The sequence below is a fragment of the Rhinichthys klamathensis genome, unplaced genomic scaffold, assembly GCF_029890125.1.
Source record: "Rhinichthys klamathensis goyatoka isolate OS25496 unplaced genomic scaffold, OSU_Roscu_1.1 h1tg000291l_1, whole genome shotgun sequence".
NCBI lineage: Eukaryota > Metazoa > Chordata > Actinopteri > Cypriniformes > Leuciscidae > Rhinichthys > Rhinichthys klamathensis.
This window is the reverse complement of record NW_026606810.1, coordinates 365672-381850: the sequence shown is the minus strand read 5'-3', so window position 1 is coordinate 381850 and position 16179 is coordinate 365672. Positions and strand designations below refer to the sequence as shown.

At 38.4% G+C, this 16179-nt stretch overlaps 1 protein-coding gene across 3 annotated transcripts in view; it reads left to right on the top strand.

Annotated features, from left to right (window-relative positions):
* nfasca (neurofascin homolog (chicken) a) overlaps positions 1-16179 on the top strand; it is a 92793-nt gene that overhangs the window by 9317 nt on the left and 67297 nt on the right. The window contains exon 1 of one of the 3 annotated variants that reach the window (XM_056269862.1): positions 16065-16099. The exons of the other annotated variants lie outside the window; for them this stretch is intronic. The gene's annotated coding sequence lies outside the window, so the exon portion shown is untranslated. Of the gene's footprint in view, positions 1-16064; positions 16100-16179 lie in introns of those variants that run through there. 3 annotated transcript variants of the gene reach the window in all.

Genomic DNA, 16179 nt, shown 5'->3' with positions numbered 1-16179 from the left:
ACCTCAGATCCCATAACCTTTAACGTTAATATTTCATCAGGATTGCTGCCGTTATGAGTGAAATTTGAGTCCATATTTGAATTAAATTGTGTTTGATTAAAACAAAAACTACACATGCCAAATTTAAAGCCATATGGTCGAGTCATTCTTTACCAGATTACAATCAGTTAAGTTAGCCTAGAAAATCAATAACCCCTCTGATCAAATTAGCAATGGAGTGATCTGATATGACACATTTTCACATTTCAGCTTGTTTAAGGGTGGTTGGGGGAGGGGGGTCTTCATTAGCTCCGTATATCCCTTGGGATCACAGACAGTCAGCAAGCCCTGGAATTTCCCCAACAAAACCTGCCCATGTGGAAACACCTGTCGCCGTAAACAATGAAGAAAACATGACACATGCCTTGTCTTGTTCTCTTGTGTGAATGGAAGTATGGACAATAACAAGCATCTTAGATGGCGATGGGATCGGAGGTCAAGGTGTGGGGCTTTGTTATTACTTCCAGGTGCACTTGATGTTGTTAGGAATGGAAAACCACATTTAGCCTAACTGACTGGCAGCTTCAAATTGGCCTCTGTGTTCTTATTAGTGTGGTCTCAGATGTGTTAAGACTGACGTTGAGTCACTTGGGACATATAGCTCAGGGATATTACAGATGATTCTTCATTTATGTCAGCGGTCTTGTACTGCCACCCTGCAATTACCGTGAGATTGGGCTTTCTGTATCTGTGTCATGCAGTCAGTCACAGAATAGGATGATGTGAAAAAATGAAGACTCATTCCTGTCAGGAAACCTGAGCCTCGGGCTTGAGGGGAGGGAGGTTTCGAGAGAGAGAAGAGAGGACTGTTTGTGTCCTCACATTGTTTGGGGTAGGGTGGACGCACAGTGCACTGTAAAAAAAAAAAGTTAATTTACAGGTAACGCCCTGTATTTTTTTACAGAATTTTGCCGTTTTTTCATTATACAGTGAATACCTGTTAATTTACAGATTTTTGTTGTAAATTAAAGGTCCACTATTATATTTACAGGTAATTGTTTGTATTTTGGTTTTACATCAATTTTACCGTTTTTTTTAAGGAAATTGTCTGTATTTTTACAGGGTTATGTGTAATTTTACATTAAATATTCAGTAATATTTTACAGATTATTTCTGTGAAATTAGAAAACAAAGAAAAGAAGGTATAACTGCAGAAATCAGCAGTCATTTAACATGTCCTTGAAGATCATTAAGCATGTGGATGTCAAAGTGAGTTTTAAGGTTAAATAATTGTATTTGTATACAGTAGGTATACAAACAGTCTTTTAAATGTTGTCTTGCAAATATAAAATCTTTATAGTCGTAAGCAATAAAGTCTTGCAAATCTTTCAGACCGTATTTTAATCTTGTCTGGCAAATGTGCTCATTTTGATAATCATTTGTATTATTCTCCCCTAATTTCATGTTATGTGTTTTATGAATATTTTTCCAAATCTGCGTTGCTGCACACATTGCGTGGCTTTGTGTGCGTGCGACTGTGTGTGTGTGTGTGCTCGCGCGGGCGCGCGCAATGACGCAGATTCAAATTATCGAGATTATCCGCCAATACTTTTCCGATGCTTAGTCCCGCCCACCACAACGGTTAGCTGTTTGGACCTGTGTCAACTAAGGGCAAGCAAGCGGGAGATTTGAATTTAGTCTACGGTTGTGAAGTGGATTGTTTGCGATCACAGTGGTTCAAAGCTATAATCGTATTCGTCAGGAGCAGCCGTAAGCAGGAGCACTGAACACATGAGTTATGTTAACGTTACAGTCCGGGTGTCAGTCAGTCCGTTCGGAAATAACGCGGCCTTTTTCAGTGAGCCTGGATCGTCACAGCGGACATCATCATGCCAAGCAACCGATCACCGGCTGAGGTAAGAGTCTCATACTATAATATGTAAACGATATTTTATATTACATTTGTGTTAATTGACAGTTTCCAAGGTAACGTTAGCATTAATGTTCAGTCATAACTGTTGCCGAGACCTGGAGGGCAAAACACTGCAGCATGCCTTTCAATTTGCCATCTGTTTTAAGAAAGATCAGTTAAACATCTCTAAAGACCTAAAACAAGCTTTAGTAGACTTGTTATGCGTATCAAAGTCCGTCCAATTTTGTATAAAATCTTCGTTATGATAACTTAGTCAATCAATCTCTTAAACGGCGGGACATTTTGAAACACTGTCTGGAAGCTGAAAACTCTTCTCTTAAAAAACATCCTTGATTTTATTATAGTAAAATTGTAGTAACCACGTTTTTGACAGATTTATTACCAATTTAATAACCACAGTTTTACTAAAAATGGACCTACCTTTTTTGTTTTTGTTTTCTCAGTAACGTTAGTTAAACCATGGCTAATTTTGAAATGGTTAACGTGACTAAGTTAACTCTATCAAGAATGTTAAGAAATCGAATTCAGTTCTGTAACGTTACTTGTTAATAATACAGCGAAGACTAGAGTATGAATATAACATAATGAACCCCTATGTATAACTGATGCAGCTAGGTCACGGTAAATCATATTCATTTTTAATTTATATGCCGCTAAAATCAGCTCAAAACATACTGGTAACCTTTCCTGCTCAGCTTCCAGATCATAGTCAGTTGAGTTTTTGCACTGTCCCAATGCAACTCATTCTGACATGTGTAAATGTAATACTGATTTTTAAAATAACTTATTTTTTTTGTGATTTCAGGTCCCGTGGAAAGCAGATGATCATGGCAAACAAGGTATGGGAAGAATTAACTTTAAAAAAATAGTAATGATGGGTCTTCTGATTTCATGTGATTGCACTAAAAGTGTGCACAAGTTTTGGTTTTGCTACAGTAAGACCACGATTGTGTTAGATTCCACCCATCTATTGTTTTTTTGTTTTGTTTTTTTGTAACTAGGCTCTGTCATTTAGATTTAGAAACATGGCTTTTCCTATCACTGCTATCTTAATGACACACATCTCTACCTTTCATTCCAGCCATATGATCTGACGGTTGCTGCTCGCATCTCGGCCTAGCTGATGGAACATCCTTGCTGGATGAATGACCTTCACCTTCAACTCAACCTTGCCAGGACAGAACTGCTTATGGTTTCAACCAAACCATACTTGCTGCGATCCTGCTGATTTTCCTTACACCATTAGGAGGATCAGGCCCTTCCTATCGGAGCTACACACCTCCTGGTCTAAGCTCTTGCTCTATCCAGACTGGATATTGTAATGCTCTCTGGACAGGCCTTCCAGCATCAGTCAAACCTCTGCAACTGATCCAGATGCTGCAGCAAGAGTGCTCTTTAAAGGTTGCCCTATACATAAACTTTAGATCTATGTGTCCTCCAGAAGCTTGTGTTCTGCAAATGAACGGCGCCTTGTGGTGCCATCATCCCAAAGAGACACAAAACCACTTTCACTGACCTTTACCTGGACTGTTTCCAGCTGGTGGAATGACCGGCGCAACTCAACACATTTTCAAGAAACTGCTAAAGATCCACCTTTTTCATAAACACTTGCCCCAATAATACTAAATCTTTGTTTAAAAAAAAATAAAAAAAAATTGCTATGTGTACTGTGCTAGACTAACTGGGACTTGTCTCTGCACTTGTTGCTTCTATCGTTATCTTAATTGGTAAATCACTTTGGATTATATGTAATTGTAAATGTTTAAAAAAAGTTATATTAGACTATAAAGGTATACAGCAATTGCCTTTTAATGTGGATAATTTTACATGTTCTAAATGATATACTAAGCTTCTATTTCCAATTAATCACTTATCTTGATGTTCAGTGTTTGTTAAATTGCTAATAGTGTAAATGTGCAGGTATTCTGTACTCATACATTTAGTTAATTAACAGAAAGTGACTGTAAATTTCCTATTATTAAGTACTTAAATAGAGATTGGTCAAAGTTGTGAAATTGGATCTGTACAAATAAAAAATAAAACTAAATTTACAAACATTTGTATTTTAATTTATTCATTTTTATACATCATTTCATTGTTATTTAACACAGAAAAACTATATATTAAAAGATAATTACTGTAGATAGACAGACAGCATTATTATATAAAATAACTTTATAAAACCCTAAATTTACAGTTTAACCTGAAAGTTAAATGTCTTTTTAATGTAATTTGACATCATTTATCCGTTTTTCCACGGTTTAATAAGCCATTATCAACAGTAATATACTGTAATTTAATCAATTTTGACTGTAAAGTAAATTCTGTATTTTTACGGTTTTTCCATGTAATTTTGTGAAACGGTTATTTGCTGTAATTTAACAGAAACCGTCTGGAAACTTTGCTGCCAGAGATTTGCCGTTTTTTTACGGGATTTTTTTTTACAGTGTGGATGAGGTGTCATTCTGTGAAACCGTTGCCTTTTACAGTTTGATAAGGGAATTTCTGTTGGATTTTAAACTTTCTAAAAGACAAATAATGTGTTTAAGTGTTAAATTGCATTGCGCCATTTTTGTGAAACCTTTTTTCAGGATTCTTGGATGAATAGAAAGTTCAAAATAACATTTATTTGAAACATTAATAGATGTCTTTACTGTCACTTTTGATCAATTGAATGTGTCCTTGCTGAATAGAATGAATATTTCACACAAAAAAATCTTCCCTCAAAATATTGAATGGTTGTGTACCTTCAGTAAGGAAACATGAATAATGCACAGGTTTGACAATTTTATAGTTTAATTTCACATTGTAAGCCTTGGTCTAAAGGTTGTGAAACTACGAGTTTCATCTATTCTTTATATGTTAATACATATATATATATATATATATATATATATATATATATATATGTGAACAATATTTTTAATATACTGTTTTTATTATATATATATATATTTTTTTATGTATTATTTATTATATTACTTTTTACTATATTATTTCTTAATATTTACTTACTACATAACATCATGGTAACAGGTTGGACCTTTTAAGATAGTCCTGTACTGACAATTGTAACGAAACATAAAATGAAATTATATTAAATAGAATTTTAACTTGTAGAGTTGGTCATAAGGACAAAGTTTCTCAGATGTATACTTTGAAAGGGAAACATTTGATGGTATGAGGAACTGCATAACCTAGGGACATGTAAACTAAATGTAAACTAAAATTTGTACTGTATTGAAATAGAAATCTGTTCATATTAATGATCCATTTTATAAGTTGCATCATCATCATTCAAGTAATTTTTTCCCAAAATATTCCCATTACCCAAATGGCGTAATTTAACTGCTGACAGCAGGCCCGGTTCTAGGCACCTATAGAAGGGTGGGCTGGCAGATATCCTGGGTGGGCTTGGGGGGGGGGGGGGGGGTATTTATATACAATGTTTTATTTTATATAAATATACAATGTTTATTTATAAAATTGTAGCCTATAACACACGTCTCCATGACATGACCATTTTTTTAATCTTATTTTCACTTTAAAGGCACACTGTGGAACTTTTCAACCTTTATAATATATTACCAAAACCCATTGAGATGGTACATCGACTTACAATAGGTTGAATGACACGTCTGCCGAAGCCTGAAGGTGTCTGTATCGCTTTTACTAGCACTATGTAACTTCGGGTTTCGGGTAGGAACCCGAGCACAAAAAGAACTACAAAATTCGACCGCTTTACGGCATACATCACTTCCCCCACCACCCTAACTTCCTCAAATTCTAACGTGAGAGCTCAACTCGCGTTTGATTGCCGGCGTCTGTATGTTGTCGTCATGGCTGAATCAACAACTACTCGGAAGAAAGCGAAGAAAGCAAAGATTTTGTCAGAGGAGACCAAAAAAAGAAAAAGGGAGAGTTTAAAATAAACATCGGCATAAAAGTGTATATATAATGTAATATTTACTGCGAATTCGTGTAACAAAACTGATATAAGTCACAACATACTGCCGTATACAAATGTAAATGTAATTTTTTTTTTTCCTTTCAGCTCATATATGTTTGTATTTGTGTAAAATGAAAAACAAACTGAAGACTACAAATAACGGAAATATGTAGTGAGTTATATCAGTTTTGTTACACGATTTCCCGACTACTCGATTTCATCTCCAACCCATTGCAAAGAGATCATGAAGACGTTGTTTGCTTCAGGTGTGTTTGATTAGGGTTGGAGATGAACTGTGCAGGACAGACGATCGGCAGGAGCAGGATTGGGCAACCCTTGTCAATGCGACTTACCTGATCAGACATTGTTTTCTGCGTATGCTACTTTTATTTACTTTATTACTTTTTATTTGTTTTCTTTATAGGATTTATATTATTAATCTTATATTTATATTATTATTTTGGTCAGTAGTGAATCGATTAACTTTCTCCAACATACAAATCAAATGCCGTCTGCACACACATAAAGACACGGGAGGTTGACCGGTTGACTGTTTGTTGACTTTTGCGACAATGCTGCGGCGCTTGTGGCCTCTAGGGGCACTAGACGTGAAAATTACAGGTCGAGCGCACCCTAGTGGCCAAAAATTCCACAGTGTGCCTTTAAAGGATAATTCCGGTATTTAACACCTTGAGTCTATTTTCTAGTTTGTTTTGGATGAACTAGAGTGGTGGACACAGAAATGTTGACGATGGGTCCTGTCTCGACTTTTTTAATATTTTAGAATCGCCTCTGAGCGCTTCAGAGTGGATGTCTATGGGCATGCTCAAACATGTCCTTAAAACAACCCTTAACGTTCGTTTTCAAAACTGTGCAACTCACCGAGTGGTTAGTGGTGTTCGTTGATGTTCCAAAACAAGTAGCGTAGCGAAATACAGTTTCTGTCGTGTTTTATTTGCCATTTTTTAAAATCGCATTGATGTCTGCTGGAGGACTCAGTGCTCGTTGATATTACTGCGCTACCGGAAAGGAAAGGGGTCTGTTTACATTTGGTTGTAGTCTTTTCACTCGGTTCTCCGTCTCTCAGAAGGCTAGCGTGAGCTGAGCAACTGCGGCAAAGTGGTTGTCGCCATCAAGTGGCCGGGAGTGTGCTAACGCTTCAGACTCAAATATCGAGCGGAAGTTTATACGTGGTTGTGAGGTATCTGAAAAAATAGTTCCACTATAGCAAATAACACGGATTGAAAGCATACATTGCGCCGATATATTTGTTTTTAATCATCAACGAACACCACTAATCACTCGGTGAGTTGCACAGTTTTGAAAACGAACGTTAAGGGTTGTTTTAAGGACATGTTTGAGCATGCCCATAGACATCCACTCTGAAGCGCTCAGAGGCGATTCTAAAATATTAAAAAAGTCGAGACAGGACCCATCGTCAAAATTTCTAAGTCCACCACTCTAGTTCATCCAAAACAAACTAAAAAATAGACTCAAAGTGTTAAATACCGGAATTATCCTTTAAGTATAATGCTAACATTTTCACTTTTCTACTGTACAGTGATAATTTGGAAAGAAAATGATCAATTATAGCAACTTTGATTGTATGGAAAGGGGCAATTCAATAACACACAGAATGTGTTTTTTTTTTTTTATTCCATTGCGCTACTTAAAGGGATAGTTCACCCAAAAATGAAAATTATGTCATTAATGACTCACCCTCATGTCGTTCCAAGCCAGTAAGACCTCTGTTCATCTTCGGAACACGGCTTAAGATATTTTAGATTTAGTCCGAGAGTTTTCTGTCCCTCCATTGAAAATGTATGTACGGTATACTGTCCTTGTCCAGAAAGGAAATAAAGACATTTATTCAGTTCAGTGACGCTGATGACGTGTTATCTGGTGCGTCCGACGTCCGTGTATTCGGGTTCAAATAAATATGGCTGGGCAAAAAAATGCACGTCTTCCTCTGTGTGGAAATCCTTAGACATGTTTGCGAAGATTGTTTTGTTTACAGCGTGTCTCCCTCAGACTGTAAACGAAGCTCGGGCGCACTGATAACACGTCAGCAGCGTCTTACGTCATCAGCGTCACTGAACACGGATTGACAACAGAACCGGAAGAGAATACAATGCTGGATAAAGTCGTAGTTTTTGTTATTTTTGGACCAAAATGTATTTTCGATGCTTCAAAAAATTCTAACTAACCTACTGATGTCACATGGACTACTTTGATGATGTCTTTATTATGGCTTGGAACGACATGAGGGTGAGTCATTAATGACATAATTTTCATTTTTGGGTGAACTAACCCTTTAATGTAAACATCACCCTAGACTTGATTGACAGTTGCACTCGCATCTTGCTTCCATAATTTTGCAGAGTAGTCTATCGTGCATGATCCAGTTTTCTAGAACGCAGCACTAAACTGCGTCTCGCGTTTTAACTGCGTTTCGCGTTTTAACCGCAAAAACGCGTCCTATGTATTGGCCCCATAACTGATTTAAAGATATTACAGTGCATGCACGCTTATTTCAGTGCTGCTATTTAAGATGACAGTTTGCCAGTTCGCTTTTCTGCTACAGGTTGAAGCGCATGCCGCACCGTTACTTTCAAGGAAAAATAGGCTACTGCAAATTTCTGGTGTTATTTTTGTGATTGTTTGTGGTATTCTACAGCCCTTCATCAAACCTTTCAACACAGAATCCATCTCAGTTTGCTTTTTATCAATGCACAAATCGTAAAAACAGATGAATCCTATCTGTTCCTAAATTCTGATTGGGTGGGCAAGGCAGACGTTTGGGTGGGCTTAGCCCAGCCCTGCCCATGCCTAGGACCGGCCCCGGCTGACAGGGAGAAGCACTACGGAGTTGTTTGAAACAATGAGAAAAAGGCGAGAAAGGAGCGAGAGACGAAAGTCTGTCACTGTGTCTCCTTTCTCACTATCTATCCTTCTTCCCTCATTTCTCCCGTTATAAGCAGATGGACAGTGGGGGCCAGGGAATGGAGCTCCTTGGAGTCTGGCGTGATGTCCATTGTGGGCTTTTGATATTTAAACTCGCTCTTCTCTGCCCTCAGGGGACGCCCGATTGTCTCCATTGTTCAGTAAAAAGTGGGCCAAGAAAGAGAGAAATAAAAGGGGGGGATCCGATTGACATAAAAGGGGAGGGGATGATTGGTAAGATAAAAACAGAAGAAAACAATCTTTGACTGACAGTTTTTTCTGGTTCGACCAGATTTGTACCGAAGTGTGTTTTGTGGAGTGCACCAAATATGTGACGTGATGGACAGGAGCACAGAGAAAGCACAGCAAGGGAGTTTTCCCCCATTGTGAGAGGATTTTTTTTTTTTTTTTGATGTCAGCAAATAAGGAAGATGAAAACAAGTGTGTGGGGCGAGTGGTCTGTCAGGTACTCAAATAACAAGCAAAGTAGACGAGCTGCTAGACAATAAATAAATATGCATCCAAGTAATCCTGTTTTATAAAAGAACAAATAGGTATTAATTTCCCGACACTTTGCTGATTTGCTTTTACCGTTTCGGGGATATAAATGCTCAGTTTGTACAAATCATTTCACATCTCACCTCACCTCACTGCTCCGTGACATGAACAGACAGCGCAGATGCATGGGAGAGAGAACGATTTTCTGTGCCAGATGTATGCTGTGGGGTTTTTAGGGAAAGACCAGCCAAATTGCACACGCTCCCATCTGTACCTCTTGCCGCTAACAAAATAGAGAGGGAACGCAGGCCACACAAAGGAGTATCAAATGCTATATTAGCCTCCTAACAGCTCCTGCTAAATTGGCTTCTAAAGGCTCAATAAATCTGCAGAGCCTGCATTTGTAATGAGTTTGTTTAATATAAACATGCCATTTTGGTTTGAAATAGTCAAAATGAGATTATGATGAATAAGAAATCTTATCTTAAAATGAATCAGCACTTTTAGGAAATTTGAATTCATAGGCCTACGGGTCTTATGAGATATTGAGAACCAGAATGGAGCAGCAACGAAATTATATATATATATATATACTGTGTATGTGTGTGTGTGTATATATATATATACACTCACCGGCCACTTTATTAGGTACCCCATGCTAGTAACGGGTTGGACCCCCTTTTGCCTTCAGAACTGCCTCAATTCTTCGTGGCATAGATTCAACAAGGTGCTGGAAGCATTCCTCAGGGAGTTTGGTCCATATTGACATGATGGCATCACACAGTTGCCGCAGATTTGTCGGCTGCACATCCATGATGCGAATCTCCCGTTCCACCACATCCCAAAGATGCTCTATTGGGTTGAGATCTGGTGACTGTGGAGGCCATTTTAGTACAGTGAACTCATTGTCATGTTCAAGAAACCAATTTGAAATGATTAGAGCTTTGTGACATGGTGGAAGTAGCCATCAGAGGATGGGTCCATGGTGGCCATAAAGGGATGGACATGGTCAGAAACAATGCTCAGGTAGGCCGTGGCATTTAAACGATTCCCAATTGGCACTAAGGGGCCTAAAGTGTGCCAGGAAAACATCCCCCACACCATTACACCACCACCACCAGCCTGCACAGTGGTAACAAGGCATGATGGTTCCATGTTCTCATTCTGTTTACGCCAAATTCTGACTCTAACATCTGAATGTCTCAACAGAAATCGAGACTCATCAGACCAGGCAACATTTTTCCAGTCTTCAACTGTTCAATTTTGGTGAGCTCTTGCAAATTGTAGCCTCTTTTTCCTATTTGTAGTGGAGATGAGTGGTACCCGGTGGAGTCTTCTGCTGTTGTAGCCCATCCGCCTCAAGGTTGTGCGTGTTGTGGCTTCACAAATGCTTTGCTGCATACCTCGGTTGTAACGAGTGGTTATTTCAGTCACTGTTGCCCTTCTATCAGCTCGAACCAGTCTGGCCATTCTCCTCTGACCTCTGGCATCAACAAGGCATTTCCGCCCACAGAACTGCCGCTCACTGGATGTTTTTTCTTTTTCGGACCATTCTCTGTAAACCCTAGAGATGGTTGTGCGTGAAAATCCCAGTAGATTAGCAGTTTCTGAAATACTCAGACCAGCCCTTCTGGCACCAACAATCATGCCACGTTCAAAGTCACTCAAATCACCTTTCTTCCCCATACTGATGCTCGGTTTGAACTGCAGGAGATTGTCTTGACCATGTCTACATGCCTAAATGCACTGAGTTGCCGCCATGTGATTGGCTGCTTAGAAATTAAGTGTTAACGAGCAGTTGGACAGGTGTACCTAATAAAGTGGCCGGTGAGTGTATATATATATATATATATATACATGGTTTAGGGGAACCTGGTTTGCTTTTTATATTTTTGCTTTTCATTTTTAATCAACCAGGGATTTGTTGCCATACACATACAAACCATTAGAGTGTAACCTGCATTGACATGAACTGAGATAAATGAAAACAGCAAGTCTTTAATTATTAATTTGTACATTTGCTGAATGAAATCATAGACCCGTTACCTTAGAATGAATAGGTGGTTGTAAGTATTTGGTGTCAAAATAGTGCCAGATATTACAAGAATAATATATTTTAAAGTGTGTGTGTGTGCAATTTAAACAGCTGTATTTTTTTGCAACTCACTAATAATGGTTGTTTGAAGGAATGAAATCATATTCATTTGTCCAGAATTGATGTCTTGGCAATTATTCAAATATTTCAGCAGCCTTCATTCTACATTGTAAATGACTCTAGCTCCATTGTTCCCCACAAAATACAGGTCATATTGACCTCAGGCAAAATAAGGTCTATTCAGTCATGTCATTTAAGTTGTTTAGACTCCTAGTTACATGCTGCAGCTCCTCATTTATGGTGTTTTAATTGGGTCACCATGGGCTAGTGGCTAATGTGTTCAGACAGTCCTATCCTGAGCATTGCTAAATGGCTAATCTCAGCAAAGGTCAGGAAATGAGGGTTTGTTAATGTTGGGATCTCCATCAACTATCAGTCTCAGCTTCTTCTTCATTGTATCACTCTTCCTCATCTCCAGCATCGCTGTTAATTAGACTAGCATCTCCTTTTAAGGCATGCGAATCGATCTGTTTGTCATTGTGACTGCTCGCAGATGACACAGATTGCTCTTTATCTCAGTGAGGTTACGACATGCAGTTTATTTTTCCTTCTCCAGGGCCGTAACCCAAAGGTCAGTGTCACCAATGCTGTTTTGAAGGTCATGACGGGCAGAAGTGTTTTGTCTTTTGGCTTTCATGTGGGTGAGTCATCCAGAAGGTGACTGTGTTTATAACTTAATGCATTGTTGCAGATCTGCTTCAAATGTCAGGGTTTAATTAAGATTGCAGAACATTAAATTAAGATTAGTTTCAATAGTTGCTTGCTGAGATGTAATAACCGAAGATGAAGGTGGTAGACGAGGGCAAACTAACATGGGGGAGGGGGATGCCATACAAGTTTTATTACAGAAGACATTAAAATGTATTTGTGTCAAATAGAGAGTAATTTTTCATTAATGGTGTTTTTAGGGGTCTATTTAAATTTCTGTTCTGCAAGTCTCTCCATCAAGCTCATTGTACCTGAAGTGTAGATGAAAATAGCTTCAACTCCAATAGTAGATGTATTGACTTTATGATTCTAACCAATTGCAGCATTAAGCATTATTAAATCACCTTTTTAAAGAAAATATGTGTTTATATTGACATGAGGGTCAGTAAATAATGACCAACATTTCTTTTTTGGGTGAACACGCACTGATTCTAGAAATAAAACTGCCACAAGGATTCTCGGCTGCTACATGTAGGTCAGATTCAGAGCTTCACGTAATGTTCACAAAAACACAGTGGCCTTCTTGTTGTATCAGATAGTCGCAACTAATTTCATTAATTACTGCTTCTGTAAATTAGCTAAAAATCTGTGTTCGTAAGTGTTACGGAAATATTTTTAAGATTCATGGGTATCTTTTCCCGTATTCGTTCCATCTAATTAGCTGAGATGTGATAACCTTGGTTTGGCACAAGCGTTTTGTCCCTGGAAATAATAACCATGCCTGCAGGTGTTTCTCAGAGGGGGGTGTCTGTAATTTGATGCATCTAAAATAACCTTATGGTAAGCAGTGACACTTTTGTCCCTGTCTTTTCCCACGGCTCTAAGGAGGATGAGACTGCAGTCGTGATGGCACTCTTTTTGTCTTTTTGTAATATTTTGTTAGCATTAAAAACTGGATGGATGGATGAATATGAATGCTAAAATGTAATTTGTCTGTTTGTTTGTTTTTTATGCTCCAAAAAAGGTGCTACCACTGGGGTCATTAAGATTTTTTTAAAAGAAATTAATACTTTTATTAAGCAAGGGTGCATTAAATTGATCGAAAGTGACAGTAAAGACATTAATGTTACAAACGTTTTTTTTTTAATTCTAAATAAATGCTGTTATTTTGAACTTTTATAGTCATCATATAATCCGGAAAGAAATCGATCAAGGTTTCGACAAAAATATTAAGCAGCACAGTTGTTTTCAACATTGATGATAATAATAAGAAATGTTTCTTTAGCATAAAATCAGCATAATAGAATGATTTCTGAACTGAAGACTGGATTAATGGCTGCTGAAAATTCAGCTTTGCCATCACAGGAATAAATTACAATTAAAAAAAAAAAAAAAAAAATCTAAAATTAAAACAGTTGAAATTATAGTCCTGATCAAATAAAAAAAAACATTAAATTGACCTGACCTTTCTTGGTCTGTTCTCAGTCCGAAGGATAATACAATTAGTTAATTTCCTGTAATTAGTGTCATGAATCTGTATAGTATCTATAGACGCACGTCCTTGCAGTTGTATTGTCTTTTCTTGATCCTTTAAAGATGCTGAATTTGTTTTGCAACCGGCTTCAAATCTGAATAAAACCATGAACATTTATTTAGTCTTTTTGAAGGCCCCTCAGCAGACCTTCTGAGACCTGTATAGGGTTACAAGTCGCTATCAATGTTTTCATACAGAACAGGTGTCCATTTTGTCCCCCTGGGAAATTACATCATTTTCAAGGCCTATTGTATTAATTCATAGGCTTAAACTGTGTGTTATGTCATACTGTAGAAAGGAAGCTTTGAATTGATGTAGGATATCTTTTGAATGAAAAGAAATCCACTTCCTTTATCTGTGCAAGTTATTGATCTAAAGCAGATGTTATGATCTCTTTGGCACAGATGGCTTGTCTTGGTTTTGTAATTAAGTATGCAGGACTGTCTTGTGGTTCTGCAGTCCAGCTGCTTTGCCCTATTGTATTCTTAGACATTGGTGTGTGTGCGTTTGGGGGATACGCACGCGCTCTGGCAGGAGACCAAAGCTTTCCCTCCCTTGTCCAGACTTCTTGAGGGCAGATCGGGGCTCCGCCAGCAATTAACTGAAGAAATGACAACACCTCCTGTTGATATAGGCTCCTGAAGAACCGAGGGGGAAGGGTCAACGTGCCTACACGCGACAGTTTGACCGACAAGCAAGGAAGGGCTTTTTGTTAACACTCTCTGATTCAGCCTTCTGTCAGTGTAGATGTAAAGTAGGTCTGGAGACTAAACTGAACCGCGACCCCAGGGCTTAACACACTGGATGTCAGACCCGGGGTTGACTCTTCAACTGACACAGTTAAACGCTCAGAGCCCTGATCGGTGGCGCGTTTCGTCCTGGTCCATATGTTTTCCATGCATCTAGCCCACAAAAGTTTGCTTTATAGGTCACATGTACGTATGCACATGTGCTTTTTCTCAAACTGCTTTACTTGATTAAAACGGATCTGGAATCTCACATCAATCTCACACTTATACGCTGCAAATTTAGCAGAATTATTTTTTTCCTGACAGGAGAAATTGTGTGGAAGTCATTTATATTCATGCAGACATCCCACACTTCGCTTTATTTATTTATTTAATAGTAGCCTATTCATGCGTTTCTTTTTAGTTTTGACCCTGACAGGAATTCGCCATTGGCCAATCAGCATCCAGGAACGGTTTCATAATCATGGATAGATAGCATAATTTATATTGAGGTAATTTCCTTTCTTGACCAGCTGCTTCCTTAGTCCTTCCTTATCCTTTCCTCTCACTCTGTGATTCGCTCTCTCTATCTTTATGTGATCTGTTGATTCGCACTTCTGAGAAACCATCTACATCACCTAGAACATTCTGATCCAAACACTCTGAAATTGTACACCTCTAATAGCCCTGTTCAGGGTCTTTATTGAATCACAGTCTGCCCATGTTCCTGCTTCATCTAACCCCTGTGCTAGCGCCTTATTGGGTGAAACTCACACAGCCGATCGGGGTCCCCTGCTGTTAGAGATATTGTGTTTGTGTCAAGGCTGTGGCCTACCTGACATCTGCTCTGTGGTTGAAGAAGGGACATGTGCTTAACCTGCAGTATGACCCTTCAACTATTCAATGGTTTGCATAGCTGATGATGTCACAAGCCTGTTCATGAGACACTTTCTATTAATGAAGACACTGAATCAAGCTGGATTGTAGCTGTTTTAGCTGTATCTAGTGTGGTCACATTTACCATTGCTCAGTAAAATTTTGCGGATGAAATTCATTTCGGTAGAAAGCTGCACATTCACAAATTCGAAAAAGTGCAGATTTCGCTAATGGTCAGGTTGCTCATGTGAATTCACTGACCAACAAACGCTGCTTGGTTTGAAAGTGACTTCTGTGAGCTGTGCTTCATACATTCCTACACTATTGTGGACAGTGGACAATGGGCCTTTTGTCAGCAATACTTTGCTGAAATATCACTAATGTAACCACACCTTGAATGTAAATCTTTCCATTTTTGTGTTAAAAATATTTGGATCTGAGTTAAAGCAAGGAACATAGGAACTGTTACTGAAGGAGAGATTTTCACTTTGAATTGCCCAAAGGAAGAGCTTCAGGATATATGGAAGCAAATCAATATAATTGATCCGAATAGAATTTATGTTGTTTCGGGTCATAAAAAGTCTTTTTTCTTTCTTTTGATTTTTTTTTGCTCTTTGTGTGGCTGTTAAATAAATGTAAGAAGAGAGTGAATTGCATTATGGAAGAAAGGAAGGACTGTCTCAAGAGTCACAAGGCTAATGCGGATGTATCTTTTTCGCCTTCGGCAGCAGCTGTTCTGAAGGACCGCCATTAATATGACCCACTGACCGGCTCTGTACACAGCAGGCTGAGTGAAGTGAAGGGTCTTCAGATCAATGGAGTGTGGGACAGAGAAGGACAGAATGTGTGTGAAGAGGTATGGACCTGATAAACGAAAGACCAGCTGTCCCCAAAGTGCTCCCAGACCTCATCAAGAGGATCAGAGAGAACTTGAAA